This window comes from Eumetopias jubatus, unplaced genomic scaffold (genome assembly GCF_037043125.1).
Source record: "Eumetopias jubatus isolate StellerSeaLion01/CBP00866 unplaced genomic scaffold, mEumJub1_p1.0 scaffold_11, whole genome shotgun sequence".
Classification (NCBI taxonomy): Eukaryota; Metazoa; Chordata; class Mammalia; order Carnivora; family Otariidae; genus Eumetopias; species Eumetopias jubatus.
This window is the reverse complement of record NW_028274817.1, coordinates 66,690,990-66,713,467: the sequence shown is the minus strand read 5'-3', so window position 1 is coordinate 66,713,467 and position 22,478 is coordinate 66,690,990.

Here is a 22,478-nt window from a genome sequence, read left to right as displayed (position 1 = left end):
ATGTCTATCACTCAGCCACCCCATCCTTCCCAACCCCCAACACTCCAGCAACCCTCAGTTTGTTTCCTGAGGTTAAGAATTCTTCATATCAGTGAGGTCATATGATACATGTTTTTCTCTGATTGGCTTATTTCGCTCAGCATAATACCCTCCAGTTCCATCCACGTCATTGCAAATGGCAAGATTTCATTCCTTTTGATGGCTGCATAATATTCCATTGTATATATATACCACATCTTCTTTATCCATTCATCTGTCGATGGACATCTTGGCTCTTTCCACAGTTTGGCTATTGTGGACATTGCTGCTATAAACATCGGGGTGCACATACCCCTTCGGATCACTACATTTGTATCTTTGGGGTAAATACCTAGGAGTGCAATTGCTGTGTCATAGGGTAGTTCTATTTTCAACTTTTTGAGGAACCTCCATATTGTTTTCCAGAGTGGCTGCACCAGTTTGCCTTCCCACCAACATTGTAGGATGGTTCCCTTTTCTCTGCATCCCTGCCAACATCTGTCGTTTCCTGACTTGTTAATTTTAGCAATTCTGACTAGTGTGAGGTGGTATCTCATTGAGGTTTTGATTTGGATTTCCCTGATGCTGAGTGATGTTGAGCAATTTTTCATGTGTCTGTTGGCCATTTGGATGTCTTCTTTGGAGAAATGTCTGTTCACGTCTTCTGCCCATTTCTTGATTGGATCATTTGTTCTTTGGGTGTTGAGTTTGATAAGTTCTTTATAGATTTTGGATACTAGCCCTTTATCTGATATATCATTTGCAAATATCTTCTCCCATTCTGTCGGTTGTCTTTTGTTTGTACCCTTTAGATAAATACTTAGTAGTGGAATTGATGGGCTGTAAGGTAGTTCCATTTTTAACTTTTTGAGGAAACTCCAAACTGTTCTTCAGAGTGGTTGAACCAGTTTTCATTCCCACCAACAGTTTAAGAGGGTTCCCCTATCTCCAGATCCTCACCAATATCTGTGTGTCCTAGGTTGTTAATTTTATCTGGTATGAGGTGTCATTTGGATGCTGCTTATTTCTTATTGTTATCTGATTGCTAAGGCTAGGATTTCCAGTACTATGTTGAACAACAGTGGTGAGAGTGGACATTCCTGTCATGTTCCTGACTTTAGGGGAAAAGTTCTCAGTTTTTCTCCATTGAGGATATTAGCTTTCATATATGGCTTTTATGATGTTGAGGTATGTTCCCTGTATCCCTACATTGTGGAGAGTTTTTAAGAAAGGATGTTGTATTTTGTCAAATGCTTTTTCTGCATCTATTGAGAGGATCATGTGTTTCTTATCCTTTATTTTATTAATGTGGGGTATCACATTGGTTGATTTGTGGATGTTGAACCACCCCTACAGCCCGGGATAAATCCTGCTTGGTGGTTGTGAATAATCCTTTTAATGTCCTATTGGATTCTATTAGCAAGTATCTTTTGAGAATTTTTGCATCCATGTTCATCAGGGGTATTGATCTGTAATTCTCCTTTTAATTTGTCTCTGTCTGTCTGGTTTTGGGATCAAGGTAATGCTGCTAGGATAAGTTTGGAAGTTTTCATTCATTTCTGTTTTTTGGAACCATTTCAGAAGAATAGGTATTAAATTCTTCTTTAAATATTTGTTAGAGGAGGAGTTAAGATAGCAGAGAAGTAGGGGACCATAAGTTCATCTAGTCCCTGGAATTCAGCTAGAAAGTTATCAAATCATTCTGAACATCTGCAAAATAAATCAAAGATCTGAGAAAAGAAATGCTGCAATTCTACAAATAGAAAAGTGACCACTTTTTTGGAAGGTAAGAGGTGTGGAAACTTGAATCTGGGGCTATATATCAGAGGATATGGGAGTGGGGATAGAGTCCGTTTAAGGAGGCTACCGCAAAGTATTATAGGCTGCGGAGCACAAAGCTGGAACTTTTAGAATTCTGCTACAGTAGGGGGAACTTTTAGAATTCTACTACAGTGGGGGATGTCCCTGGCTTAAAGGTGCTCAGGTGGTGAAGCAGAGGAAACCCCAGGTGGGACAACATGGTCTCAGAATCCCTGGGGCCACAAGAAGAATGGGGGTGCTTGAGTGTGTCAGAGTTTCCAGGTATTGGAGCAGGGAAGCTGGGTGAAAACAGTGAGTCTTGGTGCTGGCTTTCTGCTCTGTGTTGCCACAAACTGCAAACTGCTGCATGGTCACAGGACCACTCTCCTGGCAGGGGCCCAGCAATAGGCAGAAATGTGATGAGACACCCCTCCCTCCCCTGGGAGTAACAGCATGGGTCCACGATGTAGGAGTCCATAAAATTTGGAGACTTGAAACTCAATCATGTGCCTGAGATAAAAATGCTTGGTCATGGACTAGGTGAACACAAAGTTTAGATGGAAACCAGGGAGACAAAAGTGATTGACTGCTTTCTGTGAGGGCTCACTGAAGAGTGGGGGGTGCAAACTTTCAGCTCTGGGGCTAGAGAGTGGGGTGCCATATTTTCCTCCAGCCCATTCAGGGCTGAAAGACTTCAGAAAGCAAAACAGTGCCACATAGTGGAATCTGGAGACATTTACACTGAGCCTGTGCCCTGGCAATGGAAGCACATTTCTACAAGTGCAGGTGCACCCAAGAATCAGTGTAACAGGACCTTCCCCCAGAAGACCAGCAGGAACAACTGGCTAGCACCAAGTTTCCTGATCATAGACAATTGCAAAGCTTCAGCACTTGGGGAAAAAGGAATATAGCATTTGTGGGGTTTTTTTTTTTCTTTTTAATTCTTCAGGCTTTCAGTATAATTTTTTCAGCAATTTTCGAATTTTCTCAGCTATGATTTGCTCAAATATATCTTCTAGTCCTCCCTCTCTCTCCACCCTCTCAGGGATCCCAATAATTCTGACATTGGAACGTTTCATGGTGTCACTTATTTCTCTGATTCTGTTTTCATGGATTTTAAGTTGTTTCTCCCAGGTCTCCTCTTTTTCTTTCTTTTCTATCAGTTGGTCTTCTAGATCACTAATTTGTTCTTCTGCCTCACTTACCCTAGCTGTTAGATTATCTAGATTACATTGGATCTCATTCATAGCATTTTTAAGTTCTGCCAGTTCAGCTTTTATTTCTGCCCTTAGAGACTCTATGTTGCCATTAATCGATTTCTCCATTTTAGCTATTGCCTTCATAACTGTTACCCTGAAGTCCATTTCCGACATCTTGTTTATATCTCTACCTATTTGTAAATCTGTGGCAGAAGTCACAATTCCTGAGTCTTTCCTATTTGGGGGTTCCTCCTCCTAGTCATTCTGTTGAGGGGTGGTTCAGGGAGTGTACAGAGTCTAAATTATTGAGCACAACCCAAGCAAGATGCAGCTGTTTTATATGGACCTTAGGGTTGTCAGTTTCTTGTTCTCCCAGCCTGTCTTCTGGGGGAGGGGTCTGCTGTGCTGTTACTCAGGCAACCCTGTTTGGGCAGAGTTGCCCTGTCCCCTGTGGGGGGGATGGGATCAGTGAAAACCGGTTTTGGGGGGCTTTTGTTCTCTGGCGGCTTTCCCTGGTGGCTTTCTGCGTCTCTTCTGAGAGTCAGAGCAGAAGAGAACATTTCCAACCCTCTGCCTCAGAACAGAGAGATCACAGTCTGTTCTTTAGTGAGCTCTCTGGGCCACAATATCTCTGTTTTCTGTCTGTGCTGCTAAAAACTGCAGGGTCCTGGGTTGTGCACCCCTCAGAAGCACTCCCAGTCCTCGCTTCCAAGTCCTGGTATGTCTCTGACTTTTGTGCTTCTTTCCCACAGGCAGCCCCACTGCTCCAGGTTTCAGTCCAGGGGGCTGCCCTAAAGTCAATTTCCCACCGCTACCAGTCTGTGAGTCTGTGCCCCATCCCCAGCATGGGAGGCTTTTGCGCACCAGCAGTGCAGGATCCCGAAGTTTCCCTCCTTCCGTTTATCTTCCAATATCTGCCTGGGGAATCAAGGCTCCCTGCTTCATACCTTGAAACCAACCTCCTGCGTTATTCTGTTTGTAGAGATCCAGATATATCTTCTTACATCTCAGGCTGATTTCATGGGTGTTCAGAGTGGTCTGGTAGATATTCAGCTCAATTCAGGGGACCGGTGGAATAATCCACCATCTTTTCGAGTTTCATCTTACACATTTGTGAGTGGGGCTTTTTTGGACAAAATTTAAGTTCTATTCTCTTAGAATTTCAATTATGCAATACATTTACACACCATTCTTGAATTAAAAAATGTAACCAAGAGGGTTTAAATGCTGATAAAGGGGTAAAGTTTAGTATCTGGGTCTTATACGATCATATCACATCCACTTAATGATAACAAGGAGAGCAGTGAGAACATGCCATTTAGGAAATGGGTCCTCTGAGGCTGATTTTACCAAAGGAAAGTTGACATTGGGGTGTCATTCACTAGACAAGTATTTCTTTGGCACCTATTATGTGTAAAACACTGTGCTATACTCAATTTTATGTTTGTATAGATCAATGAACTTCCACAATGTGGCATATGCTGTGGGGGGATGCATACTTCTGCCTTCAAGGAGCCTACAGTTTAGTAGAGGATATAGGACATATACAAAAAACATATACAGAAATATAAAATTAACAGTGGTTTAGTGCCATGTTAGTGGTACACATGACTATGAAAGTTCAGAGATGAAGAAATAATTTCCTAGCAGAATTAAAATGGAAGTTTTACAGAGGGATGGACAGGATTTCGTGTGTGCATGTGTTTGGAGTTCTTAGAAAATGTGAAAAGAGTCTATAAGGAGGATGACAGAGCATCTGTTCTTGGATTCTAGCAACAGTAGGTAGGGAATAGTTTTAAAATACATCAGAGTAATTTGGGGTAACATATGAAAAGTGGCTTCCTGATTCTATGGGCAGTAAGACACTGGAAGACACAAGAAAACTTAGAAAGTTTACAAATTTTTTAGGTTGAAGGTTAGATAATCATACACCTGTGATAGTTTAAAATGAGTACTTTATACAAGCGGGTAAATGGGACTACCTCTTTGGATGTCTTCCATAAGCACAGCTACAACATGCTTGAAAGGGAATTCATCTTTTTTCCACTCACCACCCTAAATTAGCTCCTCTTCCTGGCTTATCCACCTCAGTGAATGACTCAACCATACACCTGCTCAAGGTCAGAATCCTTAATGCTCTTTTCTCTCCTTCACTTCCCACATCCAAAATGCCACTAAGTCCTGGTTATTCTAGCTCTGGAATCTCTCTTGAGTTTTCCCACTTTTCCCCACCTCATTACCACTCCCTAGTACAGTTCCCCATCATTTCCCCCTAAAGTACCATGTTAGCCTCCAAAGTGGTCTCAATGTGAGCAAATGTAAGATAAAAGGTTCCAGGGAAAGCTAAGAAGTGCCCAACTTAAATTAATATGAAGTTTCTGTTATTTTAAGCTCTAGCACAGGCTCTTCCTCCATTGGTTGCCCAAACACCTGCCCTAATAAAATCCTAATTTTTCAACCTGGCATTCAAGATCCTCAGAATTTTTACTCCTAGATTATCTCCAGTTTGTCTTTCATCCTTCTCATTTCCCTAGTTTTGGCTCTTATTACCTCAAACGCCCATTCCTTTCATTACTTTAAAATGGAAGTTGAAACATATTAAGCGGTATATACCACTGCTATCATCTCCCCATCAGTCCATTTTACCCGCATCCCTCGATCCTAAAACACGTGTCTAAACTTGGGTTTAATTCTTTTTGTATTTAAATTCAATTAGCCAATGTAATTATCATTAGCCAAACTAATTATCATTAGTTTTTGATATAATGTTCAAAAATTCATTAGTTGAGTATATCACCCAGTGTTCATCATATTAAGTGCCCTCTTTAATGTCCAACACCCAATTGCCCCATCTCCCAACCCACCTCCCTTTCCACAACCCTCAGTTTGTTTACTGGAGTCATGAGTTTCATATGGTCTGTCTCCCTCTCTGATTTCTCCCCAATCATTTTCACCCCTCTACTCCTATTGTCCTCTGCACTATTCCATCTGTTCCACATATGAGTGAAACCATGTGGTAATTGTCTTTCTCTGCTTGACTTATTTCACTTAGCATAATCCTCTCCAGTTCCACCCCTGTTGATGTAAATGGTAGATATTCATCCTTTCTGATGGCTGAGTAATATTCCATTGTATATATGAACTACATCTCCTTTATCCATTCATCTGTTGATGGACAGCTTGCTCCTTACACAGTTTGGCTATTGTGGACATTGCTGCTATGAACATTGGGGTGCATGTGCCCCTTCTTTCACTACATCTGTATCTTTGGGGTAAATACCCAGTAGTGCAATTGCTGGGTCATAGGGTAGCTCCATTTTTAACGTCTTGAGGAACCTCCACACTGTTTTCCAGAGTGTCTGTACCAGCTTGCATTTCCACCAACAGTGTAAGAGGGTTCCCCCTTTTCCACATTCTTGTCAACATTTACTCTTCCCTGTCTTGTCAACTTTAGCCATTTGGACTGATGTAATGTCGTATCTCATTATGGTTTTGATTTGTATTTCCCTGGTGGCAAGTGATGTGGAGCATTTTTTCATGTGTCTGTTAAACATTTGTATGTTTTCTTTGGTGAAATGTCTGTTCATGTCTTCTGCCCATTTATTGACTGGATTATTTGTTTTTTGGGTGTTGAGTTTGAGAAATTCTTTATAGATCTTGAATACCAGCCCTTTATCTGTAATGTCATTCGCAAATATCTTCTCCCATTTCATAAGTTACCTTTTAGTTTTGTTGTTTCCTTTTCTGTGCAGAAGCTTTTATCTTGATGAAGTCCCAATAGTTCATTTTTGCTTTTGTTTCCCTTGCCTTTTAGACACGTATCTTGAAAGAAGTTACTTTGTCCAAGGTCGAAGTGGTTGCTGCCTCTGTTCTCCTCTAGGATTTTAATGGAATCCTATCTCACATTTAGATCTTTCATCCATTTTTAGTTTATCTTTGTGTATGGTGTAAGAGAATGGTCTAGTTTCATTTTTCTGCATTTTCCAGTTTCAAAAGGCTGTCCAATTTTCCCAACACCATTTATTGAGACTATCTTTTATTCCATTGGATATTCTCTCCTGCTTTGTCAAAGATTAGTTGAACATAGAGTCAACTGCACTCTCTATTCTGTTCCATTGATTTATGTGTCTGTTTCTGTGCCAGTACCATGCTGTCTTGATGACCACAGCTTTGTAATATAGCTTGAAGTCAGGCATTGTGATGCCCCCAGCTTTGGTTTTCTTTTTCAACATTCCCTGGGTATTTGGGGTCTTTTCTGGTTCCATACAAATTTTAGGATTGTTTGTTCCAGCTCTGTGAAAAATGTCAATGGTATTTTGATAAGGATTGCATTGAATGTGTAGATTGCTCTGGGCAGCATAGACATTTTAACAGTGTTTATTTTTCCAATCTATAAGCATGAAATGTTTTTCCATCTCTTTGTGTCTTCCTCAATTTCTTTCATCAGTGTTCTGTAGTTTCTAGAGTACAGCTCATTTACCTCTTTGGTTAGGTTTATTCCTAGGTATCCTGTGGTTTTGGATGCAATTGTAAATGGGATCGATTCCTTAATTTCTCTTTCTTCAGTCACATTTTTAGTATATAGAAAAGCAACTGATATCTGTACATTGATTTTGTATCCTGCCATGTTGCTGAATTCTTCTATGAGTTCAAGCAATTTTGAGGTGCAGTCTTTTGGGTTTTCCACATAAAGTATCATGTCATCTGTGAGGAGTTAGATTTTGACTTCTTCTTTGCCAAGTTGAATGCCTTTATTTCTTTTTGTTGTCTGATTGCTGAGGCCAGGACTTCTAGTACTATGTTGAACAATAGTGGTGAGAGTGGGCATTCCTGTCGTGTTCCTGACTTTAAGGGAAAAGATCTGAGTTTTTCCCGATTGAGAATGATGTTCACTGTGGGGTTTTTGTATATGGTTTTTATGATGTTGAGGTATGTTCCCTCTATCCCTATACTTCAAAGAGTTTTAATCAAGAAAGGATGTTGTATTTTGTCAAATGCTTTTTTTGCACCAATTGAGAGGATCATATGGTTCTTCTCTCTCCTCTTATTAATGTGTTCTATCACATTGATTGATTTCCAAATTTTGAACCACCCTTGCATCCCAGGAATAAATCCCACCTGGTCGTGGTGAATAATCCTTTTAATGTACTTTTGGATCCTATTGGTTAAAATCTTGGTGAGTATTTTAGCATCCATATTCGTCAGGGATATTGGTCTGTCATTCTCCTTTTTGATGGGGTCTTTGTCTGGTTTTGGGATCAAGGTAATGTTGGCCTCATAGAATGAGTTTGGAAGTTTCCCTTCCATTTCTATTTTTTGAAACATCTTCAGTAGAATGGGTATTATTTCTTCCTTAAATGTCTGGTAGAATTCCCCTGGGAAGTCGTCTGGCCCTAGACTCTTGTTTTTTGGGAGGTTTTTGATGACTGATTCAATTTCCTTGCTGGTTATTGTTCTGTTCAGATTTTATATTTCTTCCTGTTTCAGTCTTGGTAGTTTATAAGTTTCCAAGAATGCATCCATTTCTTCAACATTGCTTAATTTGTTGGCATATAGTTGCTGATAAAAATTTCTAACAATTGTTTCTATTTCCTTGGTATTAATCATGATCTCTCCCCTTTCATTCATGATTTTATTGCTTTGGGTCCTTTCTCTTTTCTTTTGGATAAGTCTGTCCAGAGGTTTATCGATCTTATTAATTCTTTCAGAGAACTAGCTTCTTGTTTTATTGATGTGTTCTACTGTTTTTCTGGTTTCTATTTCATTGATTTTTGCTCTAATCTTTATTATTTCTCTTCTCCTGCTTGGTTTAGGTTTTATTTGTTGTTCTTTCTCCAGAGCCTTTAGGTATAAGGTTAACTTGTGCATTTGGGATTTTTCTAATTTTTTGAGAGAGGCTTGGATGGCTATGCATTTCCCTCTTAGGCCTGCCTTTGCAGTATCCCATAGGTTTTGAACTGATGTGTTTTCATTCTCATTAGTTTCAATGAATTGTTTAAGTTCTTCTTTAATTTTCTGGGTGACCCAATAATTCTTTAGCAGGATGTTTTAACCTCCAAGTGTTTGAGTTCCTTGCAAATTTCTTCTTGTGATTGAGTTCACATTTCAAAGCACTGTCGTCTGAAAATATGCAAGGAATAATCTCAATCTTTTGGTATCAGATGAGACATGATTTGTGACCCAATATGTGGTTTACTCTGGAGAAAGTTCCGTGTGCACTTGAGAGGAATGAGTATTCTATTATTTTAGGATTAAATGTTCTGCATACGTCTGTGAAATTCATCTGGTCCAATGTGTCATTCAAAGCTCTTGTTTCTTTGTTGATCTTCTGCTAGATGATCTGTCCATTGCTGTGAGTGGGGTGTTGAAGTTTCTTACTATTAATGTATTATTATTGATATGTTTCTTCACTTTGGTTATTAATTGGTTTATATAACTGGCTGCTCCTATGTTGGGGGCATAGATATTTACAAATGTTAGATCTTCTTGTTGGATAGACCCTTTAAGTAGGATATAGTGTCCCTCTGAACCAAACAGTCTTTGGTTTAAAATCTAATTTGTCTGATATGAGGATTGCTACCCCAGCTTTTTTTTTTGAGGTCCATTAGTGTGGTAAATGGTTCTCCATCCCCTCACTTTCAATCTGAAGGTGTCTTTAGGTTCAAAATGAGTCTCTTGTGGAGCGGATGGGTCCTGCTTTTTTATCCAAGCTGAAACCCTGTGTCTTTTTGTGAGGGCATACAACCCGTTTACATTCAGAGTGACTACTGAAAGATATGAATTTAGTGCCATTGTATTGCCTGTAAAGTTCCTGTTTCTGTAGATTGTCTCGGTTTCTTTCTGGTCTATGTTACTCTTGGGGTCTCTCTTTGCTTACAGAATCCCCATTAATATTTCTTGCAGGACTGGCTTGGTGGTCACATATTCTTTCAGTTTCTGTCTGTCCTGGAAGCTCTTTATCTCTCCTTCCATTCTGAATGACAGCCTTGCTGGATAAAGTATTCTTGGCTGCATTTTCTTTTCATTTAGTACCCTGAATATGTCTTGCCAGCCCTTTCTGGCCTGCCAGGTTTCTGTGGATAGGTCTAATGTTATTATGATGTTCCTCCCTCTGTATATAATAAATCTCTTCCCCCTAACTGCTCTCAGGATAGCTTCTTTCGCTCTAAGATTTGCAAGCTTCACTATTATATGTTGGGATGATTTGATCTATTTTTATTGATTTGGGGAAGGGTCCTCTCTGCCTCTTGGACGTGAATGCTTGTTTCCTTCCCAGATTAGGGAAGTTCTCAGCCATGATTTGCTCAAATATACCTTCTATCCCTCTCTCTCTATTTCCACCTTCTCTTGGATCCTGATGATCCTATTATTGGTTCTTTTCAATGTATCATTAAATTCTCTATGTCTCTCTTCATGTTCTATGAGTTGTTTTTCTCTTTTCTTCAATTTCCTTCCTTTCCATCATCCTGTCTTCTAGATCACTTATTCTCTCTTCTGCCTCATTTACCTTAGCTGTTAGAGCATCCAATTTAGAATGCATCTCATTCAAAGCAAGAGAAGTCAAATTTTCACTCATCACAGACATGATGCTCTATGTAGGAAACCCAAAAGACTCCACCAAAAAATTGTTAGAACTGATACAGGAATTCAGCAAAGTTGTGGGATATAAAATCAATGCACAGAAGTCAGTTGCATTTCCATACACTAACAATGAGGCAGAAGTAAGAGAAATCAAGGAATAGATCACATGTACAATTGCACCAAAAATGATAAGATATGTAGAAATAAACTTTATCAGAGAGGTAAAGGATCTGTACCCTAGAAACTACAGAACACTTATGAAAGAAATGGAGGAAGACAAAGAAATGGAAAAAAACATTCCATGCTCATGGATTGGAGGAATAAACATTGTGAAAATGTCTATGCTGCCCAGAGCAATCTACACATTCAATGCAATCCCTATCAAAATGCCATCAACATTTTTCACAGAGCTGGAATAAACAACCTTAAAATTTGTATGGAACTAGAAAAGACCCTGCATAGTCAAGCAGAGAAAGTCAATTATCATATGGTTTCACTTATTTGTGTTATATAAGGAATAGCATGGAGGACATTAGGAGAAGGAAGGGAAAAATGAAGGGGGCGAAATTGGAGGGGGAGATGAACCATGAGAGACTATGGACTCTGAGAAACAAACTGAGGGTTTTAGAGGGGAGGGGGAGGGGGGACGGGTTAGCCCAGTGATGGGTATTAAGGAGGGCATGTATTGCATGGAACCCTGGGTGTTATACGAAAACAATGAATCATGGAACACTACATCAAAAACTAATGATGTACTGTATGGTGACTAACATAACATAATAAAATTAAATTAAATTAAAAAAAAGAAAACCAAAGCTGGAGTCCTCACAATTCTGGACTTCAAGCTGTCTTACAAGGCTATAATCAACAAGACATTATGACACTGGAACAAAAACAGAAAAGTAGATCAATGGAACAGACTAGAGAACCCAGAAACAGACTCTCAATGCTATGGTCAACTACTCTTTGACAAATCAGGAAAGAATATCCAATGGAAAAAGACAGTCTCTTCAATAAATGGTACTGGGAAATTTGGACAGCCACATGTAGAAGAATGAAAGTGTACCATTTTCTTACACCATATACAAAGATAAACTCAAAATGGATGAAAGACCTCAATGAGAGACAGGAATCTATCAAAATTCTAGAGGAGAACAGAGGCAACAACCTCTTAGACCTTGGCCGCAGTAACTTCTTGCTAGACACGTTTCCAAAGGCAAGGGAAACAAAAGCAAAACTGAACTACTGGGACTGCAAGATAAAAAGCTTCTGCACAGCAAAGGAAACAGTCTACAAAACTAAAAGGCAACCTATGGAACAGGGAGAAGTTAGCTGCAAATGACATAACAGATAAAGGGATTGTATCCAAGATCTATAAAGGACTTACCAAACTTAACACCCAAAAAACAAATAATCCAGTGAAGAAATGGGCAGAAGACATGAACAGACACTTCTCTAAAGAAGACATACAAATGGTTAACAGACACATGAAAAAGTGTTCAACATCACTAGCCATCAGGGAATTACAAAAAGTGTTCAACATCACTAGCCATCAGGGAATTACAAATCAAAACCACAATGAGATACCACCTCACACCAGTCAGAATGGCTAAAATTGACAAGACAGGGAACAACAAATGTTGGCGAGTATGTGGAGAAAGAGGAATCCTCTTATGCTGTTGGTGGGAATGCAAGCTTGTACAGCCACTCTGGAAAACAGTATGGAGGTTCCTCACGATGTTAAAAATAGAGCTACCCTATGACCCAGCAATTGCACTACTGAGTATTTACCCCAAAGATACAGATATAGTGAAAAGAAGGGGCACATGCACCCCAATGTTCATAGCAGCAATGTCCACAACAACCAAACTGTCTTTTGACAGATGAATGGGCAAAGAAGACCAATGGAATATTAGCCATCAGAAAGGATGAATACTTACCTTTTGCATTGACACAGAAGGAACTGGAGGGTATTATGCTAAGTGAAATAAGTCAAGCAGAGAAAGACAATTACCATATGGTTTCAGTCATATGTGGAACATAAGGAAGAGTGTGGAGGAACACTGGGGAAGGTCGGGAAAACTGAATGGGAAGAAATCAGAGAGGGAGACAAAGCATGAGAGACTCTGGACTCTCGGAAAGAAACTGAGGATTACAAAAGGGGGTAGGCGGTAGCTGGGTGATGGGTATGAAGGAGGGCACGTGTTGTGATGAGAACTGGGTATTATACACAACTAATGAATCTCTGAACATGACATCAAAAACTAATGATGTACTACATATTGGCTAACTGAACATAATAAAATAAATAAATAAATAGAAAGGGATGAATATCTATCATTTGCATTAACATGGGTGGAACTGGATGGGATTATGCTAAGTGAAATAAGCAGAGAAAGACAATTATCATATGGCTTCACTCATATGAGGATCATACATAATAGTGCGGAGAACCACAGGGGAAGGGAGGGAAAACTGAATGGGAAGAAATCAGAGAGGGAGACAAACCATGAGAGATTCTGGACTTTGGGAAATAAACTGAAGGTTACAGAATGGAGGTGGGTGGGGGGATGGGGTAAGAGGGTGATGGGTATTAAGGAGGGCACATGTTGTGATGAGCATTGGGGGTTATATGCAACTAATGAATCATTGAACACTGCATCATAAACTAATGATGTACTATATGTTGGCTAACTGAAAATAATAATAAAAAATAAATAAATTCAAAATGATGCTTCTATTTAACTGATATCATAATATTATCTGACAGTGTTGTCACATGAGACTCAATAGGTTGAATTATTAACATCTATAAAGCTAAGAGAAATAGTTTTCATCATATTTTAATTTACAGTTTTTCCAGTATATCTGGAGTATAGTCCTCCCTTCCTTGAGTCAAAAAACTCTACTGTGACGTCAGTTTCAAGGTGAAAATGATTTTCAGCATCTTTAGAAATGGTTAGAGCAGTTATGAGTTTAGAAAATGATTCTTTGGGATGCCTGGGTGGCTCAGTCGGTTAAGCGTCTGCTTTTGGCTCAGGTCATGATCCCCAGGTCCTGGGACTGAGTCCCAAATTGGGTTCCCTGCTCAGCAGTGAGTCTGCTTCTCCCTCCACCTCTGCTCTTCCCCCCACTCGAACTCTCTCTTTCTCAAATAAATAAAATCTTAAGAAAAAGAAAGTGATTCTTCTACTCTACCAATTGTGATCTAGTGATCCATCTCTTAAGTATAAGAAAAAAATAAGTAAAACTTTGTTTTAGTATTAATATTATTAAAACCTAAAATAAGTTTTAGATAAAATTAAAACATTTAGAAGTTTTAAAAAACTTATAAACTATAACTGTGAAACAAGAAAATAAAATGTACATCATGTGTCTCCACAAAGGCATTAAGGACACTCTAGAATTTTAAAATGGTGATTTGGTGAATAAAATTACAGAGATTTTTGCAGGTATAAGTATAGGTAGCCAGTACAAAGACAGAAGTAATGAGAACAAATGGAGTCGTTTGTATAAGTATGAACATACCCATATTTATACCCTAGACACAAGAACATACCCATTAACTGTCAGAATAATAATGTCATCATATTATAATATGGCTTTTAGGAAACAGTATATACTTGTTAGAAAATGAGAGTGAAAAAAGCAAGTGTCTTACTATAATTATAAAAACTGATTTGGCCTCACAAACTCTAAAAGAATCTCAGGAACCTCCAAATTCCACTCTGAGAACCTTTGATCTAGACTTCCCACTTCCCAATATGACATGGAACCACTCAATCAATTTGTACATTTTTTTTTTATTGGCAAGATTAAGAAAAACTAGACTGGGTGACCTTCTGTAATTGCTTAGAAATCTCAGATATGAAGGTGAATAATTAACAGAATAATTATTCATCAGCCCCTCCAGGTCTCCTCTTATTTCCCATTAGATCTTGCTTATTATTCAGTTGAAATTGGGTGATGTGACAACCCCAGTCAAAAATGAAATACTGGAAACAGAGAATTCACAGAAAAGTTCGCCAGTACATTTTCTCTCCCAAAGCAACATACAGAATTCCCAGTACTTCCCTCCTTTTCACCTGCCAATCCAGTTTCTGGAATAGAAAAATCTACAGAAATATGTTCCCAAGTGTCATGAACAATTAAAACATCTATTACTGTACTTTGGTATCCACAAAGAAAATACCTATAGAAGTTGCACAAAGAAAAAGAGAAAGGAATCAAAACCTAAGAGAATGGTTGAGTTTCATTCTATCAACACAACAACAAAAATTGAACACAAAGACAGAGAAAAAAAAGAGGAATAAAATAACTACAAGACAAACAAAAAAACAATTAACAAAATGGTGATAGTAAATACTTCCCTATCAATAATCACTTTATTTTTTAAGATTTTATTTATTTATTTGACAGAGAGAGAGAGAGCGAGCGCAAAGCAGGGGGAGCAGCAGAGAGAGAGAGAGAGAAGCAGGCTCTCCGCTGAACAGGGAGCCTGATGTGGGGCTCAATCCCAGGACCCTGGGTTCATGACCGGAGCCGAAGGCAGATGCTTAACTGACTGAGCCACCCAGTCACCTGGGTTGATAGATAGAGGCACCCCTCTATCAATAATTACTTTAAATGAAAATGGAGTAAAATCCCCAATAAAAAGATACAGAATGGCTGAGTAGATTAAAAACCAAGATCCAACTAGATTATGTCTACAAGAAACTCACTGTAGATTCAAGGACATACATAGACAGAAGGGAAAGGGAAGGAAAGAAATATTCCATGCAAATAGTAAGTAACCAAAATAGAGCAGGGGTGGCTATACTTATATCAGGCAAAGTAGACTTTAAGTCAAAAAACCATCTCTAGAAACAAAGGTCAATATACAATGATAAAAGGATCAATTCAATGGGAAGATATAACAAAGGCAAATGCATATGCATCAAACATCAGGGCATCTAAGTATATAAAGCAAATATGGATAGATCTGAAAGGAGAAGTTGACAGAAATGCAATAACTGTAGATTTCAGTACCCCTTTTCAATAATGGATATAACATCTAGACAGAAAATGAATAAAGAAATAGCTGACTTAACACCAAATTTACATAACAGACAGATATAGAACATTTCACCTAATGGTAGAATACACATCCTTCTCAAATGCACATAAAACATCTTCAGGATAGACTACATGTTATGTCATGAAACATCTCTTAATAAATTTAAGATCAAAGTCATACCAAGTATCTTTCCAACCACAATGGAATGAAACTAGAAATCAATAACAGCAAGAATGGAAAAATCAAATACATGAAACTAAATGATATATACTTGAAAAATCAGTGGATCAAATAGGAAATCAAAAGGGAATTTAAATAATATCTTGAGACAAACCAAAATACAGCATACCAAAATGTATGGGAGGCAGCAAAAGTGGTACTAAGGGAGAATTTTATAGTGATAAATGCCTACATTAAGAAAGAAAGATACTGGGCGCTTGGGTGGCTCAGTCATTAAGCATCTGCCTTCGGCTCAGGTCATGATCCCAGGGTCCTGGGATCGAGTCCCACATTGGGCTCCCTGCTTGGCAGGAAGCCTGTTTCTCCCTCTCCCACTCCCCCTGCTTGTGTTCCTGCTCTCACTATCTCTCTCTCTGTCAAATAAATAAATAAAATCTTTAAAATAAATAAACAAATAAATAAATAAATAAGAAAGATACCTTATAAACAGCCCAACTTTATGCCTCAAGGAACTAGAAAAGAAGAATAACTAAGCCCAAAGTTAGAAGAAAGAAGGAAAATCAGAGAGAATGGGGAAAAAATAGAAAAAAATAAACAAAACTAAGAGTTGGGTTTTTAAAAAAATGAACAAAATAGACAAACTCTTAGACTAGGAACAAAACAGAATTCTCAAATAAACAAAAGTAGACACGAAAGAGGAGACATTGCAATGGATGCCTGAGGAATAAAAATGACAACAAGGGACTATTATGAACAACTACATTTCAGCAAAATACATAATATAGAAGGAATGGATAAATTTCTAGAAACATACAACTTACCAAGACTGAATCAAGAAGAAATAGAAAGCATGAACAGACCAATAAGAAATAAGAGGACTGAAGTAGTAACTTAAAAAAAAAAAAAACCCAACAAAGAATATCCCAGGACTAGATGGCTTCACAACTGAATTCTAACATACTTTAAAAGAATTAACACCAATCCTTCTCAAACTCTTCCAAAAAATAGTAAAGGGAATACTTCCAAACTCATTGTAGAAGGCCAGCATCACCCAGATACCAAAGTCAGAAAAAGAGTGCAATGAAACTACAGGCCAATATCTCTGATGAACATAGATGCAAAAATCCTCAATAAAATACCAGCAGACCAAATTCAACAACACATTAAAAAGATTACACACCATGACCAAATGATATTTAACCCTGAGACACAAGGTTGGTTTAACATATTCAAATCAATCAATGTGATACACCCCATTAATAAAATAAAAGATAAAAATATATGATAATCTCAACAGATGTAGAAAAAGCATTTGGAAAATTCAATAATCATTCATGATAAAAACTCTCAACGAAATGGGTATGAAAGAAACTTACCTCAACACAGTAGAGGCTATTTATGAAAGTCCCATAAATAACATAATCAATGGGGAAAAACAAAAATTTTACCTCTAAGATCTGGTTACAAGGCAAGGATGCCCATTTTCACCACTTCTATTCAACATAGTACTGGAAGTACTAGCAAGAGCAATTAGACAACAAAAAGAAAAGCATCCAATTCTGAAAAGAAGTAAAAGTATCTGTTTGCAGATGACATGATCCTATATGTAGAAAACCCTAAAGACTTCATTAAAAAAAAAAAAACCTCTTATAACTAATAAGCAAATTCAGTAAAGTTGGGGGATACAAAGTCAACATGCAAAAATCAGTTGCATTTCTTTTTTTTTTAAGATTTTATTTATTTATTTGACAGAGAGAGACAGAGAGAGAGGGAACACAAGCAGGGGGCAGTGGGAGAGGGAGAAGCAGGCTTCCTGCAGAGCAGGGAGCCCAATATGGGGCTCGATCCCAGGACTCTGGGATCATGACCTGAGCCGAAGGCAAATGCTTAACGACTGAGTCACCCAGGCGCCCAGTTGCATTTCTTTACACCAAAAGTGATCTATCCAAAAAGGAAATCAAGGAAACAATCCCATTTACAATAGCACCAAAAAGAATATAATATTTAGGAATAAATTTAACGAAGGTACACTGGAAACTAAAACACTGATGAAAGAAACTGAAGAAAGCACAACTAAACATAGATGCCCCATGTTTATGCAATGGAAGAATATTGTTACAATGTTTACTACCCAAAGTGATCTATAGATTCAATGCAATCCATAACAAAATTCCAACGGCATTTTTTAAAGAAAAAGAACAAACCTAAATTTTATATGGAACTACAAAAGACCAATATTCAAAGCAATCTTGAGAAAGAAGAATAAAGTTGGAAGCATCATATTTCCTTATCTCAAATTATATTATGAATCTATAGTAATCAAAATAGTATGGTACTGGTATAAAAACAGACCCATAGACCAATAGAACAGAATAGAGAGCCTGGAAATAAACCCAAGCATATATGGTAAATGAATTTTCAACAAGGGTGTTAAGAACATACAATGGGGAAAGGATAGTCTCTTCAAATGGTGCCGGGAAAACAGAATATCCACATACAGAAGAATAAAATTGGACCTGTATATTACCATACAAAATAAGCAATTTAAGGTGGATTAAAGACTTAAATGTAAGATCTAAAACCATAAAACTCCTAGAAGAAAACATAAGAAGAAATCTCCTTGATATTGGTCTTGACAATAATTTTTTGGATACAACACCAAAAGCTTGGGCAACAAAAGCAAAAATAAACTAGTGGAACTTCATCAAATGAATAAGGTTATGCATAACAAAGGAACTTTCCTGACTCAGGACATTGATGAAAGAAAATACATTGTATTATCTATGGCTTCACTTTTTTCATAATTTAATTTTTTCCTCAGCCCCTGATTTGCAAATAATTGCTTAGAAGTCTCCTGTGACTCTTAGAAACAAATCCCATAGGCTTGGTTAGCAAAACCATATTAAAACTGAACATAGAAGACACCAATTAGAATTAATTAGGTGAATTTACAAATATAAAATTTTTTTATCTTCCACAAATACATAGTGTAAGGAATCTTTGTAGTTCTTGGACCTGGCATTAAGATCCTAGGAGGCCAGATACGAAGAAGTAGTTCCCACATGACCTTATTAAGAGAAGTTGTGAAAAAAGATTTAAACCACCATCTGAAAAACCTGGATTTTTGTTTTGTTTAGTTTTGAGCTTTATTGTCTTAGGACAGCTAAACTGTATAGACTAGTGATTGGATTAAAATATTAAATGTAACAAAACTCAAGAGAAGACATTAGATTGCTCATTTTAATTGATGTTCTCTCACCCTAGTCATTATGCACCCTAATTAGCTTTGCAGTATGATGCTGTCTGAATGGACTAAAAATAGAATTCTCCAGTGATTCCAGTGATTTCTCCTCATACCCTGACCAAATCCTTGGAAACTCTCACCCATTAGGCTTGGGTTCTTCAATTATGTTGAAGAGTTGAAGGAGCTGAGAACCACTTCTTTACTCCAACAAAACAAGATCCATTGGTTAGCTGAGATGTGGAACCTCTGCCTGGTGTCAGTTGGCTGACTCCAGGCTTGTTGCCCAACCTCTCTGTATCACTATTTCATCCTAGTTCTGAAGGCTAGATTTCTAAAATCAAGGTGTTAGCAGGGTCATTGTCCTTTCAAAATCTCTGGAGGAGAATTCTTTCTTGTCCCTTCCAGCTTCTGGTAGCCCCAGGCATTCCTTGGCTTGTGGATGCAATCACCCCAATTTCTGCCTCTGTCATCACATGGCTGTGTTCTCTCTGTGTCCTCACATTTTCACATTTTCCCCCATACTATTTATTGAATGAATGATATTACTTACTATGAAATCTTTTCAATGAACCCTTGTTACCAGGGCCTGAAATCTTTTCATTGTTAACCAGGAAGTTCATTCAAAATTGCTACCAAATCTGTATTAGAGCTGGTCATGTTAATCAACACTTTCATAGACCATTAACTCAAACATTAAATTTAAAATGGCTACACAAATGGATGCAGAGAACATACAAATGGTATTCTACAGGTTAAATGATACATTGATGAATTCCATGTGATCTTAAGATATGAAGAGGAATGTTAATATCTCTAAAACTGTAAAGAGGCATGATCATTTGAAATCAGTATGAAAGTTCCACTAAATTATACTTTTCACTTTTTCTTTTTCCTAAATCAGAGGGATTATGAGAAATGGCAGCACCTTAGGAAAACCAAACTCCTGAGCAGAAATATAATTTTTGAGGACATTCAGCAACAAATCTAGAAAGCTGTTCTTTTCAGGGCGCCTGGGTGGCTCAGTTGGTTAAGCGACTGCCTTCGGCTCAGGTCATGATCCTGGAGTCCCGGGATGGAGTCCCACATCGGGCTCCCTGCTCAGCAGGGAGTCTGCTTCTCCCTCTGACCCTCTTCCCTCTCATGCTCTCTATCTCTCATTCTCTCTCTCTCAAATAAATAAATAAAATCTTTAGAAAGCTGTTCTTCTCATTCTTTTTGAGTGATCTGCTTAAGAAAGTCATCTCACCAGAGTTTTATCGGGAGTGGAAGTTAGCTGGGAGAACAACTGGCTCAATCAAGGGTTTATTTAGTCAATTCCTAATTATTCCATAATTGAAAATTTGATTCCCAGATTATCAATGTCTAAACTCTCTTCTTCCTCTGGATTTTAAACCTGTGGTCATTTTTCTGTTCACCCACTACCAGTAGGCTAAAGTGAGATAAAAGAAAGGATAATCAACCAATTTTCCTATGTTAATGAATATAGTTGGTGAGTAGGAAGGTGAAATGAGACTTAACAATTTATGGATTTTATGTATTTCTGAGAATTCCTGACCACCATGAAGAAAAATAAACAGAAGGAAGGAGCATGCATGGCCAGGAAACTTACAAGGTAAATTAAGGAGGCAGACAGGAAAAACCAGAAACTTTCAGGACTGTGGAATATTTAGATACACTTTTTACAAAGAAGTTTGCTGATCCCTGAACTAAGGCATCTGAGATTTCCTCCAATTTTGATATTCCATACAACTATGAAATTATTAATTTAATAATGAATTTAATTTATAATAACTTATTAACTAATAACTTACAGTTGCATTTTTTGTATAATCTTCCAACTTCTAATTTATGCAGTGGCTTTTCTTTATAGACAACTTGGCATCTAATATTACTAGTAGAAGGATTTGTTCTTCATGTTTCATGAGTACAGTTAAGGGCAGCATCTGTAGAGGGTTTATTTTTTTAAATCATCATCATTAAAAATATTTTAAGTGTGGTAAATGAACCTTTACAAATAGCAGTTGGAGACTCTGGTAATTAAAATCAGAAGAAATTGATTTCTTATTTCATTGGCATGACTTCTTGGAATACAGAAGTAAAATAGTAGTAATATACTACAATGTCAACTATGAAAATTAATAAAAGGAAACCTCATTAAAATAGAGTCCAGAGGTTTAGCAGGGGGAGTTCTCATGCCACCACTCATACTCAATTGCAGACCAAGAGGAAAAGACAGACCTTGCAGGTGGATACTACTTTACTACACCAGCAAGAGGAAGGAAGACTTCCTCCTGCCTCAGCAACAGCACAGCCAATAAGAGACAGTTGTGACTCAGCCAATGAAAATCTACTATACTTAGAACTCCCACTTTACTCCAATAAACTTTTTGTTTACAACAGCCTTCCAAACTTCCCAATTTTCTCTGTAAAAGAGCACTTCTCTCCTTTGTTGGGTAGATTTGCCTATGGTTCTGTCATAGCTTCCTTGTCCTAGATTGGAATTCTCTGCTTTTCCTGAATAAACCCATCTTTGGATGATAATAATAGGCAGTTTTATTTTTTAAGGTTAACATTACTTGGTAGCCTTCATGGGGGTCCAAAAGAAAATCTCTAAATGACTCCAAGGTTGGGGAACAAACAGATGCTGATACCCAGAGCTGATTGTGCTGTTTTCTTGCTAACTCTGATGTTTGAGGGTAAGTTTTCTCCTGGATTTAAAGCACTATGCCTTGTGTCTGAGCTCTCCAGGCTTTATTTGGGATCTGTTTTAAGGCCTTGCTTTTTGTTTTTAACTGTAAGTGTACTTCTTGGCTTTCAGTCTCACTCCTTTTCAGAATCAGACTACTCCTGATGGAACTGTGCTAGCCTTTGATCTGACTCCTTTTAGGAACCAGACTGTTCTTTTTGGAACTGTGCCAGTTGGAAATGGGTAGGCCTTTGTCTGACTCCTTCTTAAGATTGGACTGTTTTGGTTGGTACTGTGCCTGTTGAAACTGCACTAGCCTTTGGTTGGGTCCTACCTGGGACTGGAGTATTCCTACTGGAACTGTGCTGGTCTTTGGTCTGATTCCTCCTGGAACCAGGCAGTTCCCGAAAAACCTCTTTTTTTAGAGGAATCCCAGTCATCAAAATGTTTTGAATCTACCTCCCCTTTCTGAGATGCCACCCGTTTTATGGTTAAAATCTAAGGTCCCTTAGCATGCACATTTATAATTATGTGGACCAACTTAGTCAAAAGTGATTTCTTTTTTTTTTATTCTTTTAAGTTTTTATTTAAATTTCAGTTAACATACAATGTCATATTAGTTATAGGTGTACAATTTAGTGGTTAAACACTTACATACCACACCTGGTGCTCATCACAAGTGCACTCCCTAATCCCCATCACCTATTTAACCCA